Source organism: Haemaphysalis longicornis, unplaced genomic scaffold (genome assembly GCF_048455015.1).
Source record: "Haemaphysalis longicornis isolate Haplotype H1 unplaced genomic scaffold, Haemaphysalis longicornis Haplotype H1 scaffold_7, whole genome shotgun sequence".
NCBI lineage: Eukaryota > Metazoa > Arthropoda > Arachnida > Ixodida > Ixodidae > Haemaphysalis > Haemaphysalis longicornis.
In genome coordinates, this window is record NW_027526422.1 from 132,790,823 (window position 1) to 132,807,403 (window position 16,581).

At 48.1% G+C, this 16,581-nt stretch overlaps 1 long non-coding RNA gene across 2 annotated transcripts; it reads right to left on the reverse strand.

Moving 5' to 3' along the window:
• Window positions 1-725: 725 nt before the first annotated feature.
• Window positions 726-6,952, reverse strand: LOC144145146 (uncharacterized). 2 transcript variants are annotated; one of them, XR_013317442.1, is made up of 4 exons: window positions 6,833-6,949; window positions 4,021-4,055; window positions 2,198-2,273; window positions 726-890 (listed from the first exon to the last, which is right to left on the reverse strand). It is a non-coding gene; the product is annotated as an uncharacterized LOC144145146 (long non-coding RNA). The 2 variants fall into 2 exon arrangements; XR_013317443.1 differs by lacking the exon at window positions 4,021-4,055 and having other exon boundaries at window positions 6,833-6,952.
• Between the last annotated feature and the right edge of the window lie 9,629 nt (window positions 6,953-16,581).

Sequence of the window (16,581 nt, forward strand, 5' to 3'; positions counted from 1 at the left end):
GTGCAGCCATCGGGTATACTGGTGAGTAGCGATTTCGGCGGGCACGGCTGGATGGGGTGAAACACAAATAATCCTTACGACAGGTAAGGGTTCGTGCTGTTGATAAATTAGTAGAGCGTTTTTGGTGCTGAAATTCACAGAGAAGGTTCTACACGCCTCTTGACCGTTCATGATGATGATTTCCGCATTACACAGTGGCTACGGCCAACGTTCATATGGCGATGGCCACTTCCACCCACACGGGGCGGGTGGTTGTAATGTCTCCGCTTGCGATTAGGGCTTCAGCAGTAGTCGGCAAAGTGGTTGTGACTCTCACTACCGGACAGGAGGCTGCGTACGGCTTTGTGCGAAGTGGAGGAAGTTTGGCCTTACTATGTGTAAATCCGCTTCAGTCGGGAATGTCTGCAAGACTGGTAATGCGACGGCTGCATGCTGTGAAGGAGTGTGGCCTCATCAATTAATTATTGGACCCTATTTGACAGCTGAATCACATCGGCCTGGAGTGTTGAAGCGGTGAGGACGAGTACAGTTGGGTAAAAATGACTAAACCACTGGAAATGCAGCGAGATGAACCACTAAAAGTTTCTACAAATGGGCTGACGCAATCAGCATGCATCAGGTAAATGTGTCGATGAGAAAAACAATGAACGATAAAATGGCTACAGTAGAATGCGCAGATTCCTTTGAGAAGCTGTAATCACATTACGAGGCCATCAAAACAGGAGTACACGCAAAGTCTGGTGTGCTTTATTCCATCCGCACGATCTAGCCACACACGCTTTCAAGGCAGCCCGAAGAAAGCTGTCGCTGCTGCTTGTGAGGTGTTGCTCCTTCGGTGCGTTCGATGGTTTCGCTGTCCTCTCTAGCCTGAGGCGACGGCGTCGGTGCTCCTATATCAAGCAAAGAGAAGAAAACACCACAAAATATGGCATGCTGAGCCAATGAGAAAGGCAACACAACAAACAGACTGACTACAATGCCGTCATGCAGTCTTATGCCTGTGCTACACGGTAGCTTTCAATTGACAATTGGACTCTCACCCACAATTCGCCCTTTGTATTTACAATTGGGCACTCGATAGACAAATGGTTCAATGGCCTTCGCAAGGCCTTTGAGGAAGCCGTGTAGCACAGGCATTAGAAATAGAGTAGCTAGTGCCTCTATCTAGCCTTCTGCCAGTAAAAAATCGAAACTCCGCTAGGCACCTAGACGAAGCAATGCCACTTTGTAGTTTGAATACGTGTGGCAACTAAGATTTTTTGTTTATATCGCAACGCAGCCAACTCCTGCCTTCCTCCCAACCCAATACCAGAATGTTGCAAAATAAAGCCTTTGCCTCCAACTGTAAATGCTTCAATTCAATAATTTTTTGGGAAAACAGAAAAACTCGGTTATGTCGAAATTGCGCCGCCCGTTAACAATCCAAGGGGGACGACAATATTTTGGTGTCCTCACTACAGCTCCCCCTACACCAGAAAAAAAGACCTATGCACAGTGTTATTTGGACAAAGAGAAAATACATTCCTTTCAGAGAGCGTACTCAACTTATCTGCCTTAAAAATTTGTCGAAACATGATTTTTGTATAATTTACATCGGTATTCTTGCAAAATAGGCCTGAAAAGCATGTGGCGACGCAGCCGCATGAGGAACAACTTATTACCAAATTATGAGCCCAGTTTTCAGAGTACAAAAGTAAAACCTCCCAAAGCACACAGAAGTAATCTTGTCAAAGAATTGCTTTGTACCAGCGAAAAATATTCGGCTCTTTGTGAACCCTTTGGTGGAACTTTTTCTTACACTAAACGGCACTTGTGCTCAATCTCGCGAGAAAAAAGTGCCCGCACAAACACTCGAAGTTTTGTTATCGCAACTCTTAATAAAGAACCCGCCGTGTTCTCCTTCCTGCTGATTTGTACTGCCTATTATACTCATTAGTGCCTTTCAATAATTCTGCATGCATATATGTGTACTGACTCAAGTTTGACCTACCGCGATTCATATATGACTGCCGAGATTAAGGTTGACCAGTTCGGTACTTTTTTACAGTAGCAGCTAACCGTTAACGTTGCTACACAGGCATTTTTAACATGTTCATTTCCATAACAATAGTACGGATAAGGTTCTTAGTTATTGCAGGAATGGCTTGGCACCCGGTTGATGAAGTAAATCTTCATGTATGTGTAAAAGGCTTCGTACCGGACCCAAGAAGAATACCGGAAATTGCCAGGACTACAAGGAAAAGCTGCAGCTTCATGGCGATGACCCGTTGTTTCTGCAAAGGTAATGAACGATTTTACTGTAACGGCATCTACAGCATACATTTTAGCTCTCAGGGCAGAGCAAAAGTTGTCTAAAAGGTTTAAACATTTTTTTACACACAAAAAGAAAATAACACGCATATACGTCGCATGAGTGCCCCGCAGTTTATGCGGGTTTTTTAACGGCGCCACTTGTACGAGGATTCTGCACCGTTAAACGTGGGCAAGGGTACCTGTTACAGAGTTACGGAAATATTTCTTGTGACTACATCTGATTATATTTGACAGAGTACGCGGTAAAAGGTTTAGCGGCCAGAAACAAAGTAGATGAAGTATTTCCGAACGTTAGAGGTGGCAGTAGCAAGTGTACAAGTCTCCCAAATTTCCCACTTTGGAGGGAGCAAGATAAACTCAGAGGATTGCTCTCCACACCTTCACTGCGGGGTTTACAGTTTATATGAAGCGTTTCTGTAGGTGTGCGCGTTGTTGTTTTGGAATAACGCTGCCTTCACATGGCCTGCGCATAGGGCATCCAGTGTTCTCGACAATACCCTTTGTATTTGCAAGTGTCCTCATTTGTAGAGCCCTCTATATGCGACCGAGCGGAAAAAATTAAGTGACAAGCTTAGCCTACTATCTCGGACGCTCCTATCATTGCCGAAACTGTTGGGTCCATGGGACAATGTACGCAACCAAACGAAAGCCTTCGTTGCCTTAAGGGAGTTTTTCAAGTGACGAAGATGTGCGCACACTATTAAATGCGTGTACATTCCTCTGAATGCGTGTGGAAACACGCAAGGGTGTATGTATATTAGCGAAAGTATCTGTGTCGCTTCGTGCATATTTTGTATTGTTTGTATATAGATGTATATAGGTTGTTTTTTTGGACTATATTCCGCTGCTGTAAGGAAGCATGTGTATATACAGGGTGTCCCAGCTATCATGCACCGATATTTAAAAAACAGCAATTGCCTACTCGAAGAAAACCTAGTGCGTAATGTTTCTAGTGCAGTGAACTAACTGGCAGTAATTTTTTCGTTAATGAGATTCAGATAATTTATTTTAATTAATTATATAACTCGACAAATACTGTCCCAATTATCAAGGTGTCAATGAGACACTTGTGGGTGCGGACGAGAGGAATCTAACTGCGGTATTTTCAGCGAAGAACTAATTGCGTACTCGTTTATTTTGACTGATATAGAAACCCCGCGAAATATGAAAAATACCACGTGACGGTGCTCCCACCTGCATCGTAAAGTAGCGCCCTCGTAAAAGCTGATTGAAAGCAACTGCTTTGCCTGTCCCATGCCCGGAAGGACAGCGCATCCCCTTGATAGAGGCATGGAAGGTGCAGCAACACCAAGTTTTGGCGGCTTAGGAGCGGCTTGTTCCTGTCAATTACGCACCGCTCTTCTCTTTCTTACGGCCGAGATCCTCTTGATAAACAAAGGCCCTCGCTAAAGCAGTCGACGTGCTGCTGTAACCAAAGTCGAAACGCGAAAAGCAATGAAATAGACATACAATATTTATCCCGGTTCTGCTCCCACCACACAGAAAGAATGCATGCGAGCTAATATTTAGTGGCAGTAACTTGCTTCAGCCCAAAGCCAAATTACAATGAGGGCCTTATTTTTCGGGTATACGTGCTGTAAAACACTTTTACGACAAAAATAAAACAAAATAAACAGACGGGGAATCCACCCACGTACACTGTAGAGAAAAGGCAAAAACATTGTGTTGAATAAATTTAATGCATACCACTTAAAAACGTGCCGATTTGGCCATAGGGATGCCTGCACAGAACAAAGCAATACATCAGATTTTAGTGTTTCTTAGTAACTGGTGCATTCATTTGCACTGGTTGCTGTTAACTACCGCCTAGAGGGCGTGTTCGAACAGGTCTCCTTCTGCAGCTACGCAGTACTGAGCGACTGAGCCCGCTTAATCACATCTTGGCTTTCTTTATGATGGACGGAGGACTTGTGCTGCACACATCCGTTATCTTGGCCTTGAGCTCATCAGATGTCTTCGTCTCGGTCGTGTAAACACGATCTTTCACGTAGCCCCAAAGAAAGAAATCCAGTGGAGAAAGATAGGGTGACTTAGCCGACCAATTTACAGGCCCGTGCAGTCCAATCCATTGTGCTTGAAAAGTCGCATCAAGCCAGTTTCGTGCTCGACTGTATCTGTGTGCTGGCGCCCCGTCTTGCTGATACCACATCAGTGGAAGACGTAACAGCGGGACATCGTTAAGGCACCGATCAAACGTTACTTCAAGGATTTCGTTCACGTACCGCTATCCAGTCAACTTCTGGTTGAAGAAGATTGGGTGTATTACAGTACCGGCGTAAATTCCGCACCACACATTGAATGACCACTGGTACAGGTGCCGAGTGCGCTTTACCCAGTGTGGATTGGAGTCGCTGTAAAAGTGTGCATTGTGCAGATATACCTGGCCGTTTCTGCAAAAATGGGCTTCATCTGTCTACCTTGCGTTGCTAAGAAAGTCTGGTGACTTACGATTTTGTGAGGATCCAATTTGAAAAATCCAGACGATTCTGAAAGTCTCTGTCTTCCTAGCATTGGCGCAGGCTAACGTGATACGGGTGACAGTCCGAGTCCTTTAGAATCCTCCAGACTGTCGACTTGGAAATTGGTGCCTGGGCGGCCATGTCTCCCACGCTAGCTTGAGGTTTTGGAGCCATAAATGCAAGAACATCCGTGCGTAGGCTTGTACTCACATACGCAGTCCTCTGCCGCTGTTGTTGAAAAGAGCCGGTTTGTCTCAATGTTTCATAATTTCTGATGATTGTTGATGCGCTGAGTTTAGCGCCAAACTTCCACGACTGATCAATCTTTGCGGCCTTTCTCTTATGGGCATTTGCCGCTCCCAAGGCAAGGATCATGTTGGCCTTCTGCTGATTAGAAAAACGCATTGCGACTGGGGCAATGCAAAACGCGCCGTTAAACTTTCGGGCTGATTTTATCAATTCTTTTTTGTTGGGACAGGTTCTGAGGCGAAATAAACGAACCATCCGTGCATTCGATCTACGCTAAGATAACCGCTATCACATCTCATTTTGAAACAGCATTATACGTGACGCGTTGCTTCCGCTGGGGCAGATGAGGCAGATAAATCAAACACTCGTTCGCGATTTTTTCTTTCTTTCTTTCATTTATTTCATTTTGGCTAACTAAGAGAAACATTGTTCGAGGGCGCTACTTTACGATGCAGGTCGGAGCGCCGTCACGTGGTATTTTTCATATTTCGCGGGGTTTCTTTATCAGTCAGAATAAATGAGTACGCAATTAGTTCTTCACTAAAAATACCGCAGTTAGATTCCTCTCGTCCGTACCCACAAGTGCCTCATTGACACCTTGATGATTAGGACAGTATTTGTCAAGTTAGATAATTAATTAAAATTACATATCTAAATCTCATTAACGAAAAAACTTACTGCCCACTAGTCCACTGCACTAGAAATATTATGCACTAGGTTTTCTTCGAGTAAGGCCATTGCTCTTTTTTAAAATCTTGGTGCATGATAGCTGGGACACCCTGTATATGTGTGTGCTTGTGTGTTGTAGAGAGCAAGTAGCTACTGAGTGCGCATGCGATCTTTCAGCCACTGCTGTCCCAATGTACTTATTCTAACCTTGTGGTACATTGGGGCAAGTATTGTACCTTTTGTATACTCCAATGCCTGGAGTAGCCAGCTCCTGTTTGGGTTGGAGCTAAATTCTCCATTGAATAATTATTTCTTTCTCTCTCTCTCTCTCTCTCTCTCTCTCTGTATTTTCTGTCTAAATGGTATCCCCTCTCTCCGGTTTATTAGTTAATATTGAGTACAGGACTAGCACGTACATTTGTGCCCTAGCAAAGCGAAACATCTGCGAGGCGGCGACGACGACGATTACTGTCGGTTTATATCTCCCTTGCGGACATGGTGATTACTCTGAAAATGTTACCAAAGTAATAGCTTTTTGTAAGCACCCGTATGACTTCCTGTCTAATGGTAGAGCCAATTAGATGTCCCTCCGCGGAGACAAGGGCCCCTTTAGGCGTTACGCTATCTGCTATGACAAGATTGTTGTGGAGGGTCTTCACTCAGATGTACGAGATTGCGTGTGCGTGAATTAGTGTGTACGCGTTTTTGACGCTCATATAATTAAACGATGTTTTTACAAAAGTACCCGTCTCTGCTCTCTATAAAATCTCTTTTCTCTTAAGAAACTGAAGCAAGCTGCATCTTTTGTGTGACAGATAACATTTGAAGATTGCGTAGCACAATAGTCATGACATGAATTAAATGGCGAAAAATATGGGGTCCAAATTATTTGGTACACGTAACGAGAAATATTTGAGAAGGTTGGCAGAAGAAACGCCCGTGAATAGTCTCAGAAGTAAATTCATATTGATTTATATTTTTTTCGATTTGAAAACAAGATTCCTGTTACCAGGAGTTTCCTTGTGACAGCGAAAACAAAAAAAAAGTGTCGAAAAGAGCATGAACGTTCGCAGGATAGCTGTAAGGCTGAAACGTCACAAATACTGCTTATAAATTCTTACCTTTGCTCCTTAGAGTGCCACGGGATGCGGGTTTGTTCAGATGTCCGGTTCATATTCGGTGTGTCGCGGGTGGATGCTTCTCGAGCTGCGGGGGAGGCGGGCGGGGGACCGTTACAAGCAAGTCTCACCATCGCTGGCAAAACACCGCATCCGGTATTATACGAAAAGCAAAGAAGCGTGGCTGTAATATCACCCAGTAATAGTCACAGCGTTTTTCTTAAGTGGGTCAAATCGACACCCATTAAAGAGGCCAGGCTCGTGTTCGCCAGTTATTGGTCGTTTTCGACGGAAACCGCGTTTGCAGTTGCCGCCACTTTCATTTATTTCATGACGGATAAGCCTAGTTCCGTCTGCTTCCTGTGCACTGCTCTATATTTTTATCGAGATATCCTGGCAGAATTTTTCGTTTAATTCTGCAATCGTGGAGGACTATCGTTCGCTTTGTGTTCACTGCAAAAACAGCGAGAAAGGCAAAAACAATAGTACCTCTCGGGAATGAAGGCGCAGTCACGTAGAATGATCGTCGAATTGGGACCCAATGATTCTCTGTAGCAGACGTCACCGACATTTTGCAGAGCCGGAAGATCTGATTCTGCTTTTCTTAGCGTGAAATTGTAGAAATTGTTGAATCGTGCTTTTACCTCGTCTCTTCGTGTGCGGAAATTGTTAGCTGTATTATATGTGTCAGTTTGGGGTTATTTTTCTCTGGTTGTCCTGCTGAATGACACGTGCATCGGAAGTGGATTGGGTCGCCGCATCGAGATAACTGCATAGATGCAGATTTTCCACCTGCGACCCAACCAATACCTCCAACGTACTGGTTTGGCTAAACAACAGCAGACCACAAACCGTTGAAGGTGAACATAGATTTCTTGAATTGCGTACTTTTCACTACACTTGAAAGGTCTCAGGAATGTTGTACTTCGGTATAACAAATGCTACAGAGGAGCTGTATTAGGACAGGTTTTTGTACATATCTCAAAGCCCGCCACACTTCGAAACTCCAACACTCCGAATGCATGCGAGTGTGGGACGCCCTACCGTGCAACATGTTCCATACCATGTGCTTCAACCCGGTTGTTAAACTCAGAAAACGGAACTGACAGCGGCGAAATTAATAGGACAGATATGGAAGCCATTAGAAACGGTTTGGGGGAAGCAGATGGCGAAGCAAGCCATGTCAAGCAGCAGAAAGACGAAAACGCGGAGCCTCAAGCAAGGCGTCTCACACCTTCAAGTGGACATTAATGCTTTGACATTCGGAAGTTCGTAGGTGTCATTTAACCTTGGAATAATTTCGATGACACTACGCCTGTGGTCTTTTTCTGAAGCCCACGGTAAAGCGTTTTGTGCGGAATGAACGCGCTCCACCCTAAGATAAGTTGGCCATGGATGCGATCTTTTCCAATATCGTTTACCTTCAAATTCATAAATCCACCTCCTATGCAACTTTTTTGCATAGGCGACCTTCACATTTGAGCAACTTAAAACTGCGTAATATGAACCAATTTCGGTTATGCAATTGTCCTATTTCCAGCAAAAGTAAGGCAGGGTAGCCAGCGTTTTACCTGATTGTTCATGTGGCAGCAGCACTAGTACCCGCTTAAGAAGTCAGCTACTTTTAGCGTGTTTGATTAGCTGCAGGTTGATGCAGCCGATATTTCAACGAATGCATTGCTCGTATACATGTCGGTAGATTGTTTTATTGTCTGGAGTACCCAGTCTGACTGCGGGTGTGGCTTCATACTGCAGGAGAATTTAGCTATATCCGCCGGAATTGGAGTAGCGTACTAGACAATGTACACAGGATACACTGTTGTGGTTTATTATTTACCAGACCAAGGTGTTTCATTTGTTTCAAAGCATCATGGGGGTTCCGTGTAGGTTTAGTTGTGTTGCCGTTATGTTTTATTTATCGGAGCACGAATGGCAACGTAGTGTGAACCCCCATGTAGAGACAGAGAAATGTAGAGAAATGTAGAGACAGCGAAGAGACCGACACCCGCGTTACCTGATCGAACACCTCCTGGTTCTCGTCTTTCTTTATTGCGTGCTCACGCTCCTACCCCGCCGCCCGCCCTCTTCGTCCTCTTCTCTGGTTGAGCTGCAAGGCGCGTGGCACTTCCTGCCACAGCTTTCCACGGGAAATTCAACATCCTCCTCTAAAGTTTTCAGTTTGTCGTTTCCGTTGACGTTCAGCTTCGCGTGCCTTCGTTGTATGAGTAGCTTCTTGACGTAGTTTGAATGAGTGAAGGACATAAGGCGGGCTCGTTGCACATGCTCTCGTCTCGGTTTGTAGCGCAGTGGGAAGAGCGCCACGTACTTCCCGTTGCGGCCTGAGAGTCATGGGATCGAAACCGGGCGCCGCCTATTTCTTTTTATAGTGTACTGCGCTGACGTCAGGCCAAACGCTGATGAGGCTGAAGAGACGCGCATGCGCAGTAGAGTGTGGACGGTGGACAACTACGAGGGAGGGAGGTTACACAGCCCCGAGCATGAGATGCTTCGCATTTAAAAAATCAACCACTCACCAGTATCCCAACAAAGACCGGCTCCATCCAGGAAGCGGAAGAAGTGGTGATCGCGTAGCCAGAACAGAAACCACCGCGATTGCGACAACCACTTGATTGTCAAGCTGCATGCAGAAGCTACGCGGCTGGTGCAGTTTCTTAAATAGCACTGCGCCTCCTGAGCAAAGCCCCTTTCTCTCGTACGGTCAGAATCGTTTGGACACCTGCCCACTCCGACCTCCCGGAAAACGACATGCATTGACCGCGCTCACACCAACCGGGCACCAGAGGAGGAGCACAGTACAACGCCGATTGAGACCTTCCAGGAAATAACCCAATATTATTGCCTAGGCAGGAGGACTTTTCACCCCGCCCAACCCAGCTTGTCTAAAATGCAGGAAAACACATTAAGACGAATTCAAACAAACACGTTCACAAATCCAGTACACCTAAATAATATATTCCCTACACGATACTCCCAGGAGTGCGCGTTTTGCGGCAATTTAGGTACACTCTATCACATCGTCTGGGAGTGCGACCGAAAACCCAAACTCCCCACCACCCCCCTCTCTCCAACCATTCCCGTGAGCAGTGGGAGAGCATCTTGTCCAGCTCAAGCATCGACGACCAGATTAGCTCGGTTGACCGAGCGGACAGCGCCAGGATTACCTGTGGAATTCCAGACTAGGGAGCCACCCCACAATTTATTTTTGCTCAGTAAAGTTTCTTCTCCTCTTTTGCAGGAAATCCTACTTTCTCTGATGATTATGATGAATGATCATAGGTGAATTGAAAGAAAAAAAACGCTTCGAACCTGGGTACCTCGTGTTATAAAACCGGCGTCTATTCGATTGTTTCATTTCGACATAGTCCAAGCGAATGAATAGCCGGTACCAATTCGCCCTGTACCCCCCGATCACACACTACGAACACGAATACTATTTGTAATGTATTCGGAACCAGCGGTAGCGACGATGGCTATGGTAATTCTTTCAGCAGTGGTGTTTGAAGCGGAAAGAGAGGCAAGGGAGCTGAGAAGTGCACCTTATGAGTTGACAACCGCAAGAGCACGATCCTGGCGTGAAGGCAGGGGGCAGCGTCGGTACAGCGAGTATAGCGGCAAAAGTTTACTGGTATCGAAGATGTCTAACCTGGGAGATTCTTCAGCCTTGGTTAAGTTCTGGGTGGCTATTGTTGGTAATTGTGGCCACAGTAATGTGTGACCGGATTGAAGACGGAATGCGCTGAAAGGCTTCTCAAGCAGGTGGGATCGGGTAACCTAGGGTCTACAGAACGTGCCGGCCGGTGGCAGCAAGAAGTCTGTTGAGTCGGCTATCGCGGTGAGCTTCCAGGAGTTCTTCAAGGTTGTCCTGAATTCCTATTTGAAGGAAACAAGAAGTAGTGGCTCTAACGTGGAGGCCAACTTTTATTTTGTAAGTATTTAAAATGAGTACGTCGACTTTCCTCCTTTGGGGTCCAGCGGACGGGGTAAAAAAATTCCCCGAATTTCCCCGAGGGGAAGAATGTGAAAGTGCGAATGCACGAGTTGAATTCGCGCGGTTCGGTAATGTTCACGAAAGAGAGATCACACACACACAACTACAAAGAAAGAAAGATGCATTTATTCACAAGACACCTATTTGTGTTGTCGTTGTACTTGATTGCTAGAGCGGATCTCAGCTTTGAAATTTCGTGTCAGTACTCCTTTAAGCAGGTGCATTAGCCCTGCTCACGCCCGATTCTTGGCCAATCCCCCACGTGGGTATGTGCCATGTCAGCGGCCAGGCAGCGCGCGCCCATCTCCCCCCGTTGCCAAGGTAGACGAGGAGATTCCTGACCAATCCCCCACGTGGGTATGTGCCATGTCAGCGGCCAGGCTGCGCGCGCCCATCTCCACGTGCGCGGACATCGCCGGTGGACGCAGGTTCAGGGTCGCTTAAGAAGTGCATTGCACTTTTTATGTGTTATGGCTGGTTAAAAGTAGTTGATATTGCCACACTATGAGCGGTAATTATCCCGGCCAGGGTATGCACCGACTACTGGGAAACCGCCAAGACCACTAGGTGGAGCCAGGAACATGGTTAGAGGAAGAAGACGTTCTGCCTGCTTGCTCGCTACTGTGAGTGTGCCCTATACTGATTAAAACTAGTCTTCTCTTTAGCAAAAATCTGCCCCTCTCGTGACAGTTAGGTTGAGGTGCTGGGTATCCAACCCATGTACTTCGGTTCCGAAGACCTGCCTACTTCAAGCCCCAGCGCAGAGGACACAAAACCAGTTCAGAAGGCAAGCCTACGCCTGCGAGGCTTGGAACCGGAGTTTGGGCGTCTCGCCACACCTGTCAGGTCAGCCATGACTTCGATCGCGAGTCAAACTTGCCAGATGGCAGGAGTGACTCAACTGCTTGTCCTGCATACGCCTCGCACCCCCAAAGCAGTTCACGGGGATAGCTTTGAGGACGTCGACAATTGGCTTGACAGCTTTGAACGGGTGGCCTCATTCAATGAATGGCATGATCGTCAGAAACACAGGAATGTTTATTGTTCTCTGCAGAATGTCGCTCAGACCTGGTTCGAAAACCCTGAGTCCACCATGGACACTTGGCAAGAATTTTGGCGACAGCTCTTGGCTACATACCGCAGCGGCGAACGAAAGAAGCGGGCTGAGATCGCCCATCAGTCACGTGTCCAGGGTCCAAATGAGACTGTGGCCATGTTTGTAGAAGACACGTGCCGACTGTTTAGACGGGCTGACCCCGACATGGCCGAGGAGAAAAAGGCGCGGCATTTAATGAGAGGAGTAAAGAAGCAGCTGTTCGCAGGCCTTGTTCGAAATCCACTGGGTAGCATTGTTGACTTCTTAAAAAAAGCAGCAGCAATGGAACGCACGATGCAACAACGTGTGGTGCAGTACGGCCGTCAGTCTTATCATTAGACCTCGCACTGTCATGTTCTAGCGCCGGGGAACGCGGATGACTTTTCTCTGCGGCAGCTTATAAGAGCTATTGTTCGCGAGGAACTTGCACTGGAGAAAGCCAACCTCGTCGCTCGTCAGCCAAGCGTGGCCTCGCTTTCCGACATAGTCCGCGAGGAGATACGGCAGTTATTGTAGCCCACACCGCCGCCGCAGAGCATCTCTGCAACAACTTACGACGTGCCTTCACCCCAAGTCGTGGTGTGCGCAGACGCTCTGCGCAGACCTTCTCCGTATGGGCCTCAACATTATCAGCCTCCAACTGCGCCCAGGCAGCAGCGGTTCACCGGCAGCGCTGCGGGGATTGATCCAGGAGAGCTAGAAAAGCGGCGATATGGCTCACGCCGGACAACAGATCCTTCTGACATCATTGCCGAGAGGTGGGCCACGTTCGCCGCTACTGCCCCTATTGGAGGATGGGCGTGCAAGGGTTTTCGCCTGATGCCCCTCGACCCCGCTGCAGCGAACGGCCTCCTGAAATTCAGGAGTACCTGGCCTCCGCCGCAGCAGCAATGCCAGGCCAGATCACCTTCGCCGCAAAGCTTCATGTCTCCTCGACGCTCACTCTCTACTACGACGACCGCGGAGACCGGTGGACGGTACCGTAACCCTCGCCGGGGAAACTGGGGACGGCGTCCTCCGGGGTTAGGGCTGGCGCCGCTCACATTTCGCAACATCCTCCACCGGTTCGACGACACGAAGCAAAACCCGACGCCCCGGTCTCACCACCGCGACGACCCGACCCCGAACCCGCTTTTGCAGCGACTTGAACAGACGACTTGACGCGTAGCCCAGAAACGCATCATGGGAGCGCTGGTGTAGTGTCCGCCGAAATTCAGATTTCAGCCCACGAATAGCCTTTGACGGCTCTAGTGGACACAGGTGCGGACTTTTCTCTGATGAGCAACCTGCTTGCTGGACAGTTAAGAAAGGTGGTAACACCATGGAGTGGCCCGCTGATTCCCTCGGCTGGCGGCCACCTCATTACACCGATTGGAGTTTGCGCGGCCAGAATTAAGATACGAGACACGTATTTCCCGGCCTGCTTCCTTGTCGTGTGGGAGTGTTCAACGCCACTCGTCCTCGGACTAGACTTCCTTTATGAGTACGGGGCTATCATCAACCTGCGAGACCTACTGGTCACGTTTTCTACACCGAAGCCCAGCCGCGTTGTAGGGCATTACGTCTTTGCGATGGTCACGTGACGTTGCCCTTCCGCCCCCCCCCCCCCTCATGCAAGTGTATTTGTTTCCGTCAAGTGCGACAGTGACATTACGTGCGGAATTGCCGAAGCTAACGCGCCTCTTTTTTGGAACGACAGATTGGCGTGGCTCGGGGAGTGGTTGAAATTCGGAACTATAACATCGACATTCTCCTAACGAATTTCAGCGCCGCACACCAGCATCTTCACCAGGACACAGCTGTGGCTTATCTCACAGAAATAGCGGGCATCGATGAAATAGCTGCCGTACAGAGTACATTAGCTGAAGATCGAGAAGAAGCGTTTAACATTGCTACCGTCACAACCGCTGCTGAGCCTACCAGTCTTGTTGAAATTAGCCCCAATCTAACCCAAGAGCAAAAGCACCTACTCCAGGCTCTCATCAGTTCGTTCAGTGACTGCCTTGCTTCCTCGACCAAGGTAATGCGCACTGGACTAGATAAACACCGCATTATAACCGCAGACGGAGAGAGTCCTGTTCGGCAACAACCGTACAGGGTTTCGTCAAAAGAACGAGAGGCGATTCAACGCCAAGTCAAGGAGATGCTGCGGGATGACGTGTTACACCGTCTAAAAGTCCATGGGCACCACCTGTCGTTCCCGTTGCTAAGAAAGATGGTACCCACCGCTTCTGCGTCGACTACCGAAGACAACAAAATTACAAAAAAAAGATGTAGATCCCTTGCCACGTATCGATGACTTCCTCGATCGACTCCGCCATGCCAGATATTTTGCTTCCATCGACCTACGTAGCGGATACTGGCAGATTGAAGCTGTTGAACGGGATCGTGAAAAGATTGCCTTAATTACCCCTGTCGGATGGTTCGAGTTTCAAGTCTTGCCTTTCGGCCTTTGCTCTACACCTGCCACATTCCAGCGGATGGACAGCGTTCTCTCGGATCTCAAATGGCGCTCTTGTCTCGTTTATTTCGATGACGTAGTCATCTTCTCGGCTACGTTTGATGAACATCTCGAACGCATCCGCGCAGTATTCGATGCGATCCGTGCAGCCGGTCTCTCCCTCAAGCTGGAAAAGTGCCACTTCGCCTTCGAAACACTTGAGTTTCTTGGACACGTGGTGAGCTCTGAGGGTGTGAGCCCAGACCCAGAAAAGACGTCTGCGGTAAGCTCGTTCCCCACGCCAACTGCCAAACGTGCCATCCGTCGATTCCTGTGTCTTTGTGCTTATTATCGACGATTTGTGGCCATTTTTTCAAAAACAGCGGAGCCCCCAACTCGCTTGACAAGGGACGACGTACCTTTCGTTTCGGGAGAAGAGCAGTGCAAAGCTTTCGAGGAGATCAAGATGCGCTTGAAAACGACCCCTATACTTGGTCATTTTGACGAAGATGCCAAGACTGAGCTGCAGACAGATGCAAGAAACGTTGGTCTCGGCGCCTTTTTAGTAGAGTGTCAAGAAAGAGTTGAGCGAGTGATCGCCTACGCAAGTCGCACTCTCTCACGGGAGGAAAGAAACTACTCAACGACAGAAAAAGAGTGCTTGCCGGTAATATGGGCGATTACAAAGTTCAGACCATACTTGTATGGCCGGCCATTTCGCTTCTTTAGTGACCATCACTGCTTGTGCTGGCTGGCAAGTCTGAAGCACCCGTCGGGACGTCTTGCGCGGTGGAGCCTCAAGCTTCAGGAGTTCGATGTCACCATTGTGCATAAATCCGAAAATCGGCACACCGACGCCGACTGCTTGTCGCTAGCTCCCCTTGAGCGTGATCCTGGTGACTCGTAAGAGGACAATGCGTTCCTCGAAGCCATGGAAGCTACATATTTTCCAGCAACTGAGAGACGACTCGGAGATCCAGCCACTCATTTAGTACCTAGAGGGACGTAGCGCCTATCCCACGACTTTTTAGGCACTCACTTTCATCTTTCGTACTCCGGGACGGCGTGCTCTTTAAAAAAGGGTTTCACCCTACAGGATCCGAATACCTCCTGGTTATACCGACATGCTTGCGCGGCGACGTTCTACACGCTTGCCCCGACGAGCCCTCGCCGGGGCACTTAGGTTTCGCTAACACAATGGCGCGCGTCCGCCAGAAGTACTACTGGCCAAAGTTAGCCGCGACAATCAAACACTATGTCACAATGTACCGGGATTGCCAGCGCCGCAAATCTCCATCTACTCGGCCAGCCGGCTTCTTAGAGTCCATCGATCCCCGAACCTACCATTTCAACAGATCGGCATGAATTTACTCGGCCCATTTACTTTGTCGTCAAGCGGAAACAAGTGGATTGTTGTCGCTACCGACTATCTTACACGATACTGCGAAGCAAAGGCACTACCAAAAGGGACATCACAGGAAATTGCGAGATTTTTCCTCCACAGCATCGTGCTACGCCGTGGTGCCCCAGCAGTCGTCATTACTGACCGAGGAACGGCGTTTGCATCAGCGCTTACTGAAGAACTAATGAAACTTACGTACACCGACCACCGCCGCAGAACTGCATACCATCCCAAAACGAACGGTCTGATCGAGCGGTTGAACAAGACCATTGCCGATATGATTTCTATGTATGTTAACAATGACCACAAGAACTGGCATGAGGTACTACCCTACGTTGTATTCGCATAAAATACGGCTCCGCAGGAAACAACTGGCTTGAATACTTTTTCTCTCGTTCATGGTCGGGAGGTCACCATTATGCTTGATGCGATACTTCTGCCCAGTGGAACTGAAGCACCCACTTAAGCGCTGAAGAATTCATTCGGCGCGCCGAAGCAGTTCGCAACCTCGTGCGATGTAGAATACGCAACCAACAAAAAAATCGATGCACGCTGATATAACAGCCGGCACAGAGAAGTGGTTTACCAGTCTGGAGACCAGGTTTTGGTGTGGACCCCTGTGCGCTTTCGAGGGAGATTCGAAAAACTGTTGCGCCGCTACTTCGGCTCCTACAAAGTGGTGCATCAACTCAGTGAGGTTACGTACCAGGTAGTTCCCGAAGGAACTGTTCGATCTCGATGGAGGGACTTTCCAGAAGTTGTTGATGTGCCACGATGAAGCTGTAGCACTCACGTTGAGTGCCAA